This window comes from Heteronotia binoei, chromosome 13, assembly GCF_032191835.1.
Source record: "Heteronotia binoei isolate CCM8104 ecotype False Entrance Well chromosome 13, APGP_CSIRO_Hbin_v1, whole genome shotgun sequence".
Taxonomy (NCBI): Eukaryota; Metazoa; Chordata; class Lepidosauria; order Squamata; family Gekkonidae; genus Heteronotia; species Heteronotia binoei.
The window spans coordinates 12,214,009-12,228,877 of record NC_083235.1 but is presented as its reverse complement, the minus strand read 5'-3'; positions in this window follow the sequence as shown (position 1 = coordinate 12,228,877).

Genomic DNA, 14,869 nt, shown 5'->3' with positions numbered 1-14,869 from the left:
TCTTCATTTTGTCCATCTCACTGCGGCGCGGCCGTTTAATCATTCCGGGCCAGGCCCAGGACTGCTCTCACCGCAGCCAAAGCTACTTGCTGGCTCAGATCTGGATTTCCTACTGGATCTCAGAACCGGCCCTGTTGAGCTGTGGTTGTGGTAATCTGAACCTCTGAAGGGTTTGGATTGCTATTTAAGGACCAGAAAAGAAGTCTAGTTTTCCACTCGGGGTCTACTTCAAGTCTTGTTTCACTGTTGTCCAGAAAGGGGGAAGAAGAAGAAGAAGACGACCACAGATTTATACCCCGCCGTTCTCTCTGAATCAGAATCAGAGCGGCTTACAATCTCCTTTAACTTCCCCCCACCCCATAACAAACACCCTGTGAGGTAGGTGAGGCTGAGAGAGCTCTGACAGAAGCTGCCCTTTCAAGGACAACTCTGCGAGAGCTATGGCTGACCCAAGGCCATTCCAAAGGCTGCAAGTGGAGGAGTGGGGAATCAAACCTGGTTCTCCCAGATAAGAGTCCGCGCACTTCACCACTACACCAAACTAGAAAATGCTAGCAATGTCAGAAGAGGTTTCAATGGGGGGCGGGGGGGGGGGTGGATTTTAGCCCACTTCTCCTCAAGAAACCGGACTTCTGTCCCACTCCCTGAATTGAGTGAGGCCTTAACCCAAGGGTCCCCAGCCCTTTTCAGTCTGGCGTAGGGTTGCCAGGTCCAGTTCAAGAAATATCGGGGACTTAGGGGGTGGAGCCAGGAGACTTTGGGGGTGGAGCCAGGAGCAAGGCTGTGACAAACACGATTGGACTCTGAAGGGAGTTCTGTTAACCACCTTTAAAGGGACTGCCCACCTTCCTCCATTTGGAAATAAGGAAGGATGGGGCACCTCCTTTTGGGGCTCATAGAATTGAACCCCCTGGTCCAATCTTTTTGAAACTTGAGGGGAGGGTTGAGAACAGGCACTGGATGCTATGCTGAAAATTTGGTGCCTCTACTGCAAAAAAACAGCCCCTCTCCTAGAGCCCCAGATAACCACAGATCAATTCTGACCCAGTGGCTGCCACAGGGGGTACAGCCAGCCACAAAATGGCTGCCACAGCTTCCCTTCAGTCACACGGTGAAGATCCTTGTGTTGCAGTGGCAGTTGCTGCCAAAGCAAATAGCTGCACAGTCAATCAAATCTCCAACGGCTAATCAGAAGCCTTGCTGGGCAGAAGCCTCTACCTGGAACCCGCCCCCCCCCCTTTCTACAAACACTTGGGCACCAGGAAAGGTGTTGGTAGTAGGTTTCCACGTCCAATTCAAGAAATATCTGGGGACTTTGGGGGTGGAGCCAGGAGACATTGGGGGTGGAGCCAGGTGCAAGGTTGTGACAAGCATAAGGGAGTTCTGGCCATCACATTTAAAGGGATCACACATCTTCTAAATGCCTTCCCTCCATTGGAAATAATGAAGGATAGGGGCACGTTCTTTGGGGGCTCATGGAATTGAACCCCCTGGTCCAACCTTTTTGAAACTTGGAAGGTGTTTTGAGGAGAGGCATCGGATGCTATGCTGCAAATTTGGCGCCTCTAACTCAACAAAAAGCCACCCAGAGCCCCAGATACTCATGGATCAATTCTCCATTATACCCTATGGGAATTGGCCTCCAAAGGGAATAATGGAGTGCCCAGCAGACATTCCCCCCCCTGGTTTTTGATGGCCCTGAACTGGGGGGGGCTCCAAACTGGGGAATCCCCTGCCCCCACCTGGGGATTGGCACCACAACGGGGTCCACTGCTTTAACCACTTCTCCTTCAGCAAGCTGTATCTGAAGGAGACGCGACACCCCCCGCCCTTTCCGTCTCTCTCCCCCCTGCCAAGTCTATTTTTTAATTCTGAGATCATGGCTGCCTCCCCTCCTGCTCAGAATTTATATCTTGGCCCCTTTTTTCTCTCTCTCTCCCTGGACTTTTTTGAGACAGAAACAATAAAATTTCATTTACGAGGCCATTAGCGGCGGCTGGCGGGTGAAATCACCAACTTGGGGAGGGGGGGGAGGGAGCGTGGTTGTGACAGGTTCCCCCCCCCCGTGGGATTGATGCTTCTCCCTCCCCCTTCCCATTTTCTGCTCTTGATAAAATGTGACTTGGCGTTGCCAGCCACTAATGGACACTAGTGGCTGGCATTGGCATGAATCACACGTGGGGGCAGTTCGGGAAATGCTGTAACCATGCAGTGAAACACCCCTCTCCCACAGCTAGGAATTGGGGAGGGGGGAAGAGAACCAGAAACCTGTGGTGGAATTAGGGTTGCCAATCCCCAGGTGGGGGCAGGGTAAAAGTACAAAAACCTCCGTGAAAGCCAGCTTAAACAGTAAAGAAATGTAAGTGTAATTTACAAAATACTTATAGCACAACCAAGCATATCAAAAGTGAAGTAAATCACAATTTAAAGTGACAGAACGGACCACACCCACATCCATAATACTTAAGTCTCTAAGCATGTAATTTCTTGAACTGAAGATCCGGGCTGTGGTGAAAAAAGGTCGATATTCAGACGGAGTGCAACGCTCCGATCTTTTTGGTGAATGATGAGCAGGATGGTGTCATGCAGCCAGGCCTCAGAACATGACCGTTGTGCTATTCTCTCTTTCACATAGTGCTTCAACGAGCTTCAAGAGTACATTACTAAAATTCTTTCCTAGGAGAGCAACGCTTCAATCTTCTTAGAGATGGGTCGATTTACAGTTCGAGAAATTTAAAGACTTAAGTATTATGGATACGGGTGTGGTCTATCGCTTTAAATTGTGATTTACTACACTTTCGATATGTTTAGTTGTGTTATAAGTATTTTGTAAATTACACTTAAATTTCTTTACCGTTGAAGCTGGTTTTCGTGGAGGTTTTTGCACCTTTACCCTGCTCCACATATCCACGTTTCTCTGTTGTGTTGCTAAATCCCCAGGTGGGGGCAGGGGATCCCTTGGTTTGGAGGCCCTCCTCCTGCTTCAGGGTCATCAGAAAGCGGGGTGTGTGTGTGTGTGTGTGGAGAATGTCTGCTGGGAACTCCATTATACCCTATGGAAATGAATTCCCATAAAGTATAATGGAGAATTGATTTGTGGGTATCTGGGGCTCTGGGAGGCTGTCTGTTGAGTTAGCTGCACCAAATTTTTGGCATAGCATCCGGTGCCTCTCCTCAAAAAACCCTCCAAGTTTCAAAAAGATTGGACCAGGGGGTCCAATTCTATGAGCCCCCAAAGAAGGTGCCCCTATCCTTCGTTATTTCCAATGGAGGGAAGGCATTTCAAAGATTTGCAGTCCCTTTAAAATGCGATGGCCAGAACTCCCTTCGGAGCTCAGTCGTGCCTGTCACACCCTTGCTCCTGGCTCCACCCCCAAAGTCCCCAAATATTTCTTGAGTTGTACCTGGCAGCCCTACTCTAGGCCGAAAAAGGTTAAGGCCTCTCCCGATTTGGGGAGAGGGACAGAAGTCCAGTTTCTTGAGAAGGAGTGGGTTAAAATGGGCCCCGTTAAATTACTAAACAGTGATGGCCAGAACTCCGTTTGGAGTTCAATTGTGCTTGTCAGACCTTTGCTTCTGGCTCCACCCCCAAAGCCCCCAGATATTTCTTGAATTGGACCTGGCAACCAGGTGGAATGAGGGAAAGTGCTGTTTGGAACGCTGGCCCAGTTATGGGGGAGGGATTTATAACCGTTTCCTCTGAGTTCCTCAGTCCCCCACTCCCCTTGGAACTGCTGCCAACCCTATTCTTTAACACCTATCGGACCGGATGCGAGATACATCTGTAACTCACCCGAGATAGGAGCAGGCTGCCTGCGGAGTTTTCTGGAGTGGTTTTTTTTTTAGTTTTCCAAAACTTAACTGGCTGAATGCTAAGCAATGAAGAATGCAGTCAAAGCAGAGAGTTCTCATCCTCTCCCACCGTGGTGTCCTACGTTTGCCAATAGTATAAGCCAAGTGTTAGGGTTGTCTGCCCACCCACCCCCCATTACCAAAGATGGTCTAGGCCAGGGGTGTCAAACATGCGGCCTGGGGGCCGAATCAGGCCCTCAGAAGGCTCCTATCAGGCTCCCAAGCAATTGGCTGTCATCTGCTTCCTTCTCCTCTTGCTTCCTTCTGCATAACAGCTTTGCCAGGCTTGCTCAATCGCACAGGAGCTACAGAGCAAAGTCTCTATTTTCTCCAATGCCTGAGGCTCCTCCCTTGGGGAGGAAGGGGGGGCAGAGATTGCTTTGCCAGGCTCTCTCAGTTGCACAGCAGAGCTACTGAGGCAAGCCTCTCTTCGTTCTATTGGTTGAGACTCCTCCCCCTCCTGATCCTCTGGTGAAGGAAGGAAAGAGCCAGAGCTTCCTTTGCCCAGTTCCCGGGAGAGAAATACAAAGAAAGCACCTTTAAGACCAACAAGTGCTAATGTTTTAAGCATGTTTTAAGTTTTTTTAAAAAGAAAATCTTTAGTTGTGTTTATCTGTGTCCTTTATAAAGTTTATCTCTCTGCTACCTAATCTTAAATAGGCTCACACATGGCCCAGCCCAACAAGGTCTCATTTATGTCAGATCTGGCCCTCACAACAAATGAGGCATACCCTATACCACACCCCTCGGGTCAAAAGGCCCATCTCTATGCTGCACATGAATACACAGGTGCTTTAGACAACTGCATACTACGCTTTACTTCATTTATACCTCGCCTTCCTCCCAGATGTGGGGACAGCAAAGCGGCTTATGTAGTTCTACTCTCCTCCATTTTATCCTCACGACGGCCCTGTGAGGTGGGTGCGACTGAGAACATGTGACCGGCGCAAGGTCACCAAGCAAGTTTCCCTGACAAAGCAGGGATGATCTGGGTTTTCCAGATCATAGTCTGACACGCCTACGGTTGCCAAGTCCCCCGCGGCCTTTGGGAGGTACCTATTGTACCGTAGAGTTTTCCTTCCCAAAATGGTAGAGCGTTTGGGAAAACCATAGCGTTTTCCCGTAAACCCCTAGAGCGGCCGGCACGCGACATTGCCGGCACAATGACGTCATTGTGTGTGACATCATCACGCCAGCGACATCGGGGGAGGTTCCCCTCACTAACCCAATGTGGGCCGGTGGGATGGGAACCTCCCAGGCGGGAGAACCCCTGCCCAGCCTAAGGGCTAGCCAGCCATGCTGGCTCTCAGCCACCGCTCTGAATATCCTCTGGGCCCCCAGTAGGGGTCAGTCACCAGAGGTCACCGCGACTTCCAGGGTCTTCTCTGGCAAGTTCTTGGATGGGAGACCGCCTTGGAGTACCAGCAGTCGGGGGGCAGGCTCTCTTCAGCCACCGCTATGAATATTCTCCGGGCTCCCGGTAGGGGTCAGTCACCAGAGGTCACCGTGACTTCCAGGGTCTTCTCTGGCAAGTTCTTGGATGGGAGACCGCCTTGGAATACCAGCAGTCATGAAGGCAGAGGCAGGCTTTATTCAACCTCCTATCTGAATATTCTCCAGGCCGCCAGTAGCGTGAGTATGAGAAAGCAATGCTACCCAGATCAAAGGTTTGCTCAATTTGTTAATTTTACTATTCTGTCGTTGGATCTTAAATTTGTACCGTTTGGCATTCTAAACCACTGCCTGCCAGCTATACGTCATTCCGCTCACTGTACCTGATTCCTCGTCTGAGGATGTGTGCTTAGAGAGCACACGAGAGCTTCCGTTCTGAATAGAACTTCGTTGGTCTTAAAGGTGCCACTTGACTCCTACTTTGTTCTGCTGCTTCAGACCAACACGCTGCCCACTTGGATTTCAGGGGTGCAGCAGGAGGGTGGGGCTGGGGGGAGGAGACATCCAAGGGGCATAAAGCCACAGAGTCCACCATCCAAAGTGGCCATTTTCTCCAGGCGAACTGATCTGTCACCTGGGGATCAGATCTTTATAGTGGGAGGTCTCCAGCCAACACCCATAGTTGGCAACCCTAGATTTACAACTACCTACACCTGGCTCTTGTGCCTCTATTTGACTTCAGGATTCTCCTTAACCCAAGCTTTCCCTCTGAATCTTCCACGTGTTCCAAGCCTAGGTAGGGTTGCCAATCCCCAGGTGGGGCAGGGGATCCCCCGGTTTGGAGGCCCTTCCCCCGCTTCAGGGTCATCAGAAAGCGGGGGGAAGGGGAGGGAACTGTCTGCTGGGCACTCCATTATTCCCTATGGAGACCAATTCCCACAGGGTATAACGGAGAATTGATCTATGGGTATCTGGGCTGGGGGGGCTATTTTTTGAGGTAAAGGCACCAAATTTTCAGCATAGCATCCAGTGCCTCTCCTCAAAAGACCCTCCAGGTTTCAAAACGATTGGACCAGGGGGTCCAATTCTATGAGTCCCCAAAGAAGGTGCCCCTATCCTTCATTATTTTCAAATGGAGGCAAGGCACTGAAAAGGCGTGCAGTCCCTTTCAATAGGATGGCCAAAACTCCCTTTGGAGTTCAGTCGCGCACGCCACACCCTTCCTACTGGCTCCATCCCCAAAGTCTTCAGGCTCCACCCCCAAAGTCTTCAGGCTCCACCCCCAAAGTCCCCAGGTATTTCTTGAGTCAAACCCTAAGCCCAGGCCACCCCGGCGGGCACCCTCTCCTTTGAGCCTACCACAACAAGAGACACTATGCCAGATCTCGGGCCTAGTGAAAGCACGTCCATCTTCTCTCACTCCCCCTCTTCTATCCCAGCTGCCACCACGTGCCTCCCCCAGCAGATGGAAGGGAGCCGCGAGCCAGCCCTCCCTCTCTGCCCACCGCCATCGTCTGCTGCTGCTGGTTATTAATTATTTATTCCCCCCTCTGCGGCGAAGGCGGGAGACCCGAGGTTAATGGATGGAGGCAGCGGTGGGATTCCCTCCCCGAAGCCCCACAGCCCACATAAACCGTTGCCGGAGAGTAAGGTCAACAGGAGGTTGGTGCTAAGCAGCTGGAGGTAAATAATAATGATTTTTTTAAAATCCAGCACGCCGTCTTGATGGGGAAGACCCTCAAATGCCACAGTCAGAATCAGTAGCCCCCAAATTTAGCAAAAAAAAAAAAAATGACCAGAGACCTTGCAGAAAGCATGAAAGGAAACCTGAATAGATGCTATGATCATCCTTGTTTTACCAGGTGCCTTTTTTTGGGGGGGGGGGGGGGCTTTGAAAATAGGAACATAAGAAGAGCCCTGCTAGATCAAATCAGCAGTCCATCTAGTCCAGCATCCTGTCTCACACAGTGGCCAACCTGTTCTTCTGGAGGGCCAACAAAAGAGCAGAGAGGCTGAGGCCTTCATAAGACCATCAGAAGAGCCCTGCTGGATCAGACCAGTGGTCCATCTAGTCCAGCATCCTGTCTCATACAGTGGCCATCCAGTTCCTCTGAAGGACCAGCAACAGGGCAGAGAGGCTGAGGCCTTCATAAGAACATCAGAAGAGCCCTGCTGGATCAGACCAGTGGTCCATCGAATCCAGCATCCTGACTCACACAGTGGCCGACCAGTTCCTCCAAAGGGCCAACAACAGGGCATAGAGGCTGAAGCCTTCATAAGAACATCAGAAGGGCCCTGCTGGATCAGACCAGTGGTCCATCTATTCCAGCATCCTCTTGTCTCACACAATGGCCAACCAGTTCCTCTGAAGGGCCAACAATAGGGTAGAGAGGCCGAGGCCTTCATAAGACCATCAGAAGAGCCCTGCTGGATCAGACCAGTGGTCCATCCAGTTCAGCATCCTGTCTCACATAGTGGCCAATCAGATCCTCTGGAGGGCCAACAACAGGGCAGAGAGGCTGAGGCCTTCATAAGAATATCAGAAGAGCCCTTCTGGATTAGACCAGTGGTCCATCTAGTCCAGCATCCTGCCTCGCACAGCGGCCAGTGTGTCCAAAAATCAAACACTTAATAAAGAAGAAGACAAATATTTCATTCTGTAAGTTCACAGGCATCCATAAATTCCTACAAATTCACACGTAGTATCAAAAAAGGTGAAAGAGTCCCACTAACAAAACGTCCATTCCACGGAGTGACTGATAAAACTTGTTTCAATCTTCAATGGGAATCATCCCCGATTTCTCCTGTTGTCCAGAGTCAAACCTCAGATAATGGCTGTGAAGGCAAAATCCATCCCCACGCGATCGCCAGCTTTTTAATTGCGTTTCACTGTTTCCAGCTTTTTCATAGGCCAATCAAATAACCTGATAGCAGGATCCTGCCTATCTTTTCTTACATGCCTTAATTGGCGGCTTTTTCTAGCTGGGCCTTGTTGCGATAGCCAATGCTCCAACTATCACACATGGATTGGATATATTCACATCAAGGGATCTTTCACTGTAATTTACTAACAAAAAAAAGGGTAAAGGCAAACACCAGTCGTTTCCAGCTCTGAGGCGATGGTGCTCTCACAACATTTTCATGGCAGTCTTTGTTACGGGGTGGTTTGCCATTGCCTTCCCCAAAGTAGGAGTCAAGTCCCACCTTTAAGACCAACAGAGCTTTATTCAGAATGTAAGCTTTGTGTCCTCCAAGCACACTTCATCAGACGAGGAAGCAGGTTCCGTGAGCAAAGCATCCACTTTCAACCCCTGGAGTCTACAAAATACCCTGCTCCTGTGGTGCAGCAGTCTACATTGGCACTGCCCAACGCAGTATCAACACCCGTCTCACCGAACACAAGAGACACTGTCGCTTGTTTCAGCCAGAAAAATCAGCTGTAGCTGAACATGCACTTCAAGAAGGAGACCACGTCATCCACTTTGAAAGAACTGAAGTCCTTTCTACGGTCTCACATTATCATACCCGCCTGAACAGAGAAGCTATTGAGATTTACAAACACCAGCAACGCCACTGAGGATGTTCTCCGCAGCTGAGAACGAAACGTTTGGAAGGGAAACTTTCTCCAGTAGAACACGGCACTTGATCCCGAAAGATTCTACAAACCCTAATGATGTTACCAGCCGTGAAAACCTGAAATCTTTGACTACGTGTAGCTGTTAGGCTGCGGTTTAGAATGCGAAATGGGAAACCACTCTATTGGTAGACTCTATTGGTTTAGAATGGTAAACCATTCTAAACCACTGGCTACCGGCTATATATAGCTCTGCTCACTGTACCTGATTCCTCGTCCGATGAAGCGTGCTTAGAGCACAGAAAAGCTAACATTCTGAATAAAGCTTTGGTGGTCTCAAAGGTACAACTTGACTCCTACTTGACTCCTCCAGAGAGCCAGTTTGGTGTAGTGGTTAAGTGTGTGGACTCTTATCTGGGAGAACCAGGTTTGATTCCCCACTCCTCCACTTGCACCTGCTAGCATGGTCTTGGGTCAGCCATAGCTCTGGCAGAGGTTGTCCTTGAAAGGGCAGCTGCTGTGAGAGCCCTCTCCAGCCCCACCCACCTCACAGGGTGTCTGTTGTGGGGGAGGAAGGTAAAGGAGATTGTGAGCCTCTCTGAGACTCTTTGGAGTGGAGGGCGGGATATAAATCCAATATCTTCATCTACCTCACAGGGTGTCTGTTGTGGGGGAGGAAGTAAAGGAGATTGTGAGCTGCTCTGAGACTCTTCGGAGTGGAGGGCGGGATATAAATCCAGTATCTTCATCTACCTCACAGGGTGTCTGTTGTGGGGGAGGAAGTAAAGGAGATTGTGAGCCGCTCTGAGACTCTTCGGAGTGGAGGGCGGGATATAAATCCAATATCTTCATCTACCTCACAGGGTGTCTGTTGTGGGGGAGGAAGGGAAAGGAGATTGTGAGCCGCTCTGAGACTCTTCGGAGTGGAGGGCGGGATATAAATCCAGTATCTTCATCTACCTCACAGGGTGCCTGTTGTGGGGGAGGAAGGGAAAGGAGATTGTGAGCCGCTCTGAGACTCTTCGGAGTGGAGGGCGGGATATAAATCCAATATCTTCTTCTTCTTCTACTGCTTCTGACCAACACGGCTGCCCACTTGGATCAACCTTCCCCAGTCATCTACACTTTCCCCCCAGCAAGCTGGGCCCTCATCTGACCAACCTCGAAAGGATGGAAGGCTGAGTCAACCTCGAGCCGGCTACCTGAAAACCCAGCTTCTGCCGGGATTGAACTCCGGTCGTGAGCGGAGCTTGGACTGCAGTACTGCAGCTTTACCACTCTGCTGGTCACCATTGTTCCAGTCCTCACGCACAATGAATACATTCAGGAATTCTTTTGCTGTTCGAACCGTTCCTGGCCAACTCCAAGTAAGACAAGGTTTGGCTCCGCCCCAGAGCAGAAACCATGACTGACGCTTTCAAAAATCACTTCAAAGGGGCCCGATTTTGGCAGCTCTCCTGGGATGAAAGGGTCACAAGAAGAGATCTGGGTAGGGGAACTTGTCAGGGATGGACAGGAACCGCCAGAGAAAGAATTTAACTTCCTCTCATCTCTGGAGGATTAGAGAGCATATGATCTGCCACCCTGGGGAGCTGGGGGTGGAGAGAGGCAAGGTTTGAAGTGCAGAAAAAGACCTTTAATGAGAGAGAAAGAGAGACAGTGGCAGAGAGAAAGACAGAGATCCAAGTGAGCAGCCATGTTGGTCTGAAGCACTAGGACAAAGTAAGAGTCAAACTGCACCTTTAAAGAGATGATATTGGATTAATGTCCCGCCCTATGCTCTGAATCTCAGAGTCTCAGCGCGGCTCACAATCTCCTTTCCCTTCCTCCCCCACAACAGACAACCTGTGAGCTGGGTGGGGCTGGAGAGGGCTCCCACAGCAGCTGCCCTTTCAAGGACAACTCCGGGGAGAGCTATGGCTGACCCAAGGCCATTCCAGCAGCTGCAAGTGGATGAGTGGGGAATCAAACCCTGTGAGGTGGGTGGGGCTGAGAGAGCTCTCCCAGAAGCTATCCTTTCAAGGACAGCTCTGCAAGAGTTATGGCTGACCTAAGGTCACATCAGCAGATGTATGTGGAGGAGTGGGGAATCAAACCCTGTGAGGTGGGTGGGGCTGAGAGAGCTCTCCCAGAAGCTATCCTTTCAAGGACAGCTCTGCAAGAGTTATGGCTGACCTAAGGTCACATCAGCAGATGTATGTGGAGGAGTGGGGAATCAAACCCTGTGAGGTGGGTGGGGCTGAGAGAGCTCTCCCAGAAGCTATCCTTTCAAGGACAGCTCTGCAAGAGTTATGGCTGACCTAAGGTCACATCAGCAGATGTATGTGGAGGAGTGGGGAATCAAACCCTGTGAGGTGGGTGGGGCTGAGAGAGCTCTCCCAGAAGCTATCCTTTCAAGGACAGCTCTGCAAGAGTTATGGCTGACCTAAGGTCACATCAGCAGATGTATGTGGAGGAGTGGGGAATCAAACCCGGTTCTCCCAGGTAAGAGTCCAGACACTTAACCACTACACCAAACTGGCTCTCTTAAGACCAACAAAGTTTTATTCAGAATGCCAGCTTTCGTATGCATGCGTACTTCTTCCGACAAGGGGATAGGATACAGTGAGCTGAAATACACGTCGTTGGTGGGTTAAGAGTGTAAATTGATGCAAAGGTGATAGTGATGTCCTTTAGTTTTACCTAGACTTGCAGCAACAACAATCAACAGGCGACTTTTATTACCTTTTATTGCTATCCAGACCAAATGGTCTTCCAATTTATTACACTATTTTGCCATTGGATCCCAACTTTGTATCACCTTAACCCACCAACTACATGTATTTCAGCCCACTGTAACCTATCCCCTCATCTGAAGAAGAAGATATTGAAGATATTGGAAGAAGATATTGGATTTATATCCTGCCCTATACTCTGAATCTCAGAGCAGTCACAATCTCCTTTACCTTCTCCCCCTCCCCCACAACAGACACCCTGTGAGGTGGGTGGGGCTGAGAGAGCTCTCTCAGAAAGAGGTCCTTTCAAGGACAACTCCTTCGAGAGCTATGGCTGACCCATGGCCATTCCAGCAGCTGCAAGTGGAGGAGTGGGGAATCAAACCCAGTTCTCCCAGATGAGAGTCTGGGCACTTAACCACTACACCAGACTGGCTCTCCTGTAAAAATACGCATGCATGCGAGAGACAGAGGCTGTTTCTACACTTGACAGAAGATCCTCTCTCGGTGCACTTTTAAAATGTTCATCTGCATTGTATACCGCCGTCACTTCTGTCTTGCTCTGCATTCTCTTAAGTTGTCTACACTCGTTTTCTTGAATGGGCACCGAAAGCGGTTTCACGCTCCTCACTATGCAAGAGTACTTTCGAACGGGAGTTTTTGTCGCAGGTGGGTTCAGTGCTCATAAGATCAGAATCAACCCTGAGTGTAGAAACAGCCAGGGAGAAACCTGCACGGTCAGAGTCAAGACCAGGAGCTGAGACGGAGGGGCTGGCGGTGGAACGGCCAGTTTCAGCCGCCGGCTGTCAGAGCGGGGAGTTTAATGGGACTCGGCGTTTCATTTCCCTGAGTGGCCCTTAGTGGGACTGGAATTGTCAGGACTGATGGATCCAGATTGAATTAGCTGGAAACGGAGCATGTGCACGCCAGGTTGGTCGCCCCCCCCCTTCCCCATCTCGCAGGAGACGGGTCCCTTCTGTCGCCGCCCAGTCTCTGACTCAGGGGCATGGAGGGAAGAGCCCCCCCCCCCAATTCTTCTGCAGCTAATTGGCATTGTGCCACTTTAACCCTTCCCTTTCTGCTCAGAAACTGGTCTAGTTGGGGAAGAATAATAATAATAAGACTGTAGATTTATACCCCGCCCTTCTCTCTGAATCGGTGTCTCAGAGCAGCTTACAGTCTTCTTTATCTTCTTACCCCACAACAGACACCCTGTGAGGTGGGTGGGGCTGAGAGAACTTTCCCAGAAGCTGCCCCTTCAAGGACAGAGTCTCAGAGCGGCCTACAATCTCCTATATCTTCTCCCCCCACAACAGACACCCTGTTAGGTGGGTGGGGCTGAGAGGACTCTCACAACAGCTGCCCTTTCAAGGACAACCTCTGCCAGAGCTATGGCTGACCCAAGGCCATTCCAGCAGCTGCAAGTGGAGGAGTGGGGAATCAAACCCGGTTCTTCCAGATAAGAGTCTGCACACTTAACCATTAGACCCAACCGGCTTGACTTGATGGCTCACATAACTCATGACACGTGGATACTTAAAAAAACAACAACACTCCACAGTAAAATTACCTTGGACAGAAACCAAAAAAATTCAGGCGTGTCCTTGGTAAACAGGTATCTCTGGAATGCCTGAGCTCTAATCCATCCACCCTACACCTTTCTGTCCAGTACACATCTAAGACAACGCTGCTCTGGACAGCCAGTTTGGTGTAGTGGTTAAGTGTGCGGACTCTTATCTGGGAGAACCGGGTTTGATTCCCCACTCCTCCACTTGCAGCTGCTGGAATGGCCTTGGTTTAGCCAAAGCTCTGGCAGAGGTTGTCCTTGAAAGGGCAGCTGCTGTGAGAGCCCTCTCCAGCCCCACCCACCTCACAGGGTGACTGTTGTAGGGGAGGAAGGGAAAGGAGATTGTGAACCGCTCTGAGACTCTTTGGAGTGGAGGGCGGGATATAAATCCAATATCATCATCATCATCATCAATCATCATCATCTTCTTCTTCTTCTTCTCCTCCTCCTCCTCCTCCTCCTCTTGTATTACTGTCCCCTCGGGCATTTTCTGTCTCCATCTATTTTCTTCCAGTTTTCCCTGCCAGTTAAAACTCCGTGTCCCTTCCATGCGTAGAAGATGCAAACAACCTGCCCTCCCCAGTTACCCAGCACCCCGTAGCGGTTGCTAATGAGACCCCTGACGTGCCCATGACTTATTTATAGAGCTCAGAAAAGCCGCCATCAGGTCTTTACCTCCCCCCCCCCGCCTTTTTATCTTCTTGTTACCTCTCCTTCTGGGCATGGCTGACTTCCCTCACTCCCATATCAAAAACCGCAGACATACCCCAGCTCCCCCAATTCCTTCATCTCAAGCCAGCCACAAATGTCTAGGGGAGGATGCGTTCTTAAAGTTCAGACCCCGGCCTCCTCCTTTAAACATCAGGAGTTTAAAAACTCTCGAGGGCAAAGAATCTCCAAGGATCTCCTCCCAGGAGGAAGAGAACGCCGACTGCTCATAACTGCGAGAGCACCAAATGCTAAATGCGCACCTTGTATGTTCAAGCCTTCCAAGTGAACATCAGAAAAGCCCTGCTGGATCAGACTAGTGGTTCATCTAGTCCAGCATCCTGCCTCACACAGTGGTCAACCAGTTCTTCTGCAGGGCCAACAACAGAGCACAGAGGCTGAGGCCTTCATGAGAACATTGGAAGAGCCCTGCTGGATGAGACCAGTGGTCCATCTAGTCCAGCATCCTGTCTCACACAGTGGCCAACCAATTCCTCTGGAGAGCCAACAACAGGACAGAGAGGCTGAGGCCTTCATGAGAACATCAGAAAAGCCCTGCTGGATCAAACCAGTGGTCCATCTAGTCCAGCATCCTATTTCACACAGTGGTCAACCAGTTCTTCTGCAGGGCCAACAACAGAGCACAGAGGCTGAGGCCTTCATGAGAACATTGGAAGAGCCCTGCTGGATGAGACCAGTGGTCCATCTAGTCCAGCATCCTGTCTCACACAGTGGCCAACCAATTCCTCTGGAGAGCCAACAACAGGACAGAGAGGCTGAGGCCTTCATAAGAACATCAGAAGAGCCCTGCTGGATCAGACCGGTGTTCCATCTAGTCTAGCATCCCGTCTCACACAGTGGACAACCAATTCTTCTGCAGGGCCAACAACAGAGCACAGAGGCTGAGGCCTTCATGAGAACATTGGAAGAGCCCTGCTGGATGAGACCAGTGGTCCATTTAGTCCAGCATCCTGTCTCACACAGTGGCCAACCAATTCCTCTGGAGAGCCAACAACAGGACAGAGAGGCTGAGGCCTTCATGAGAACATCAGAAAAGCCCTG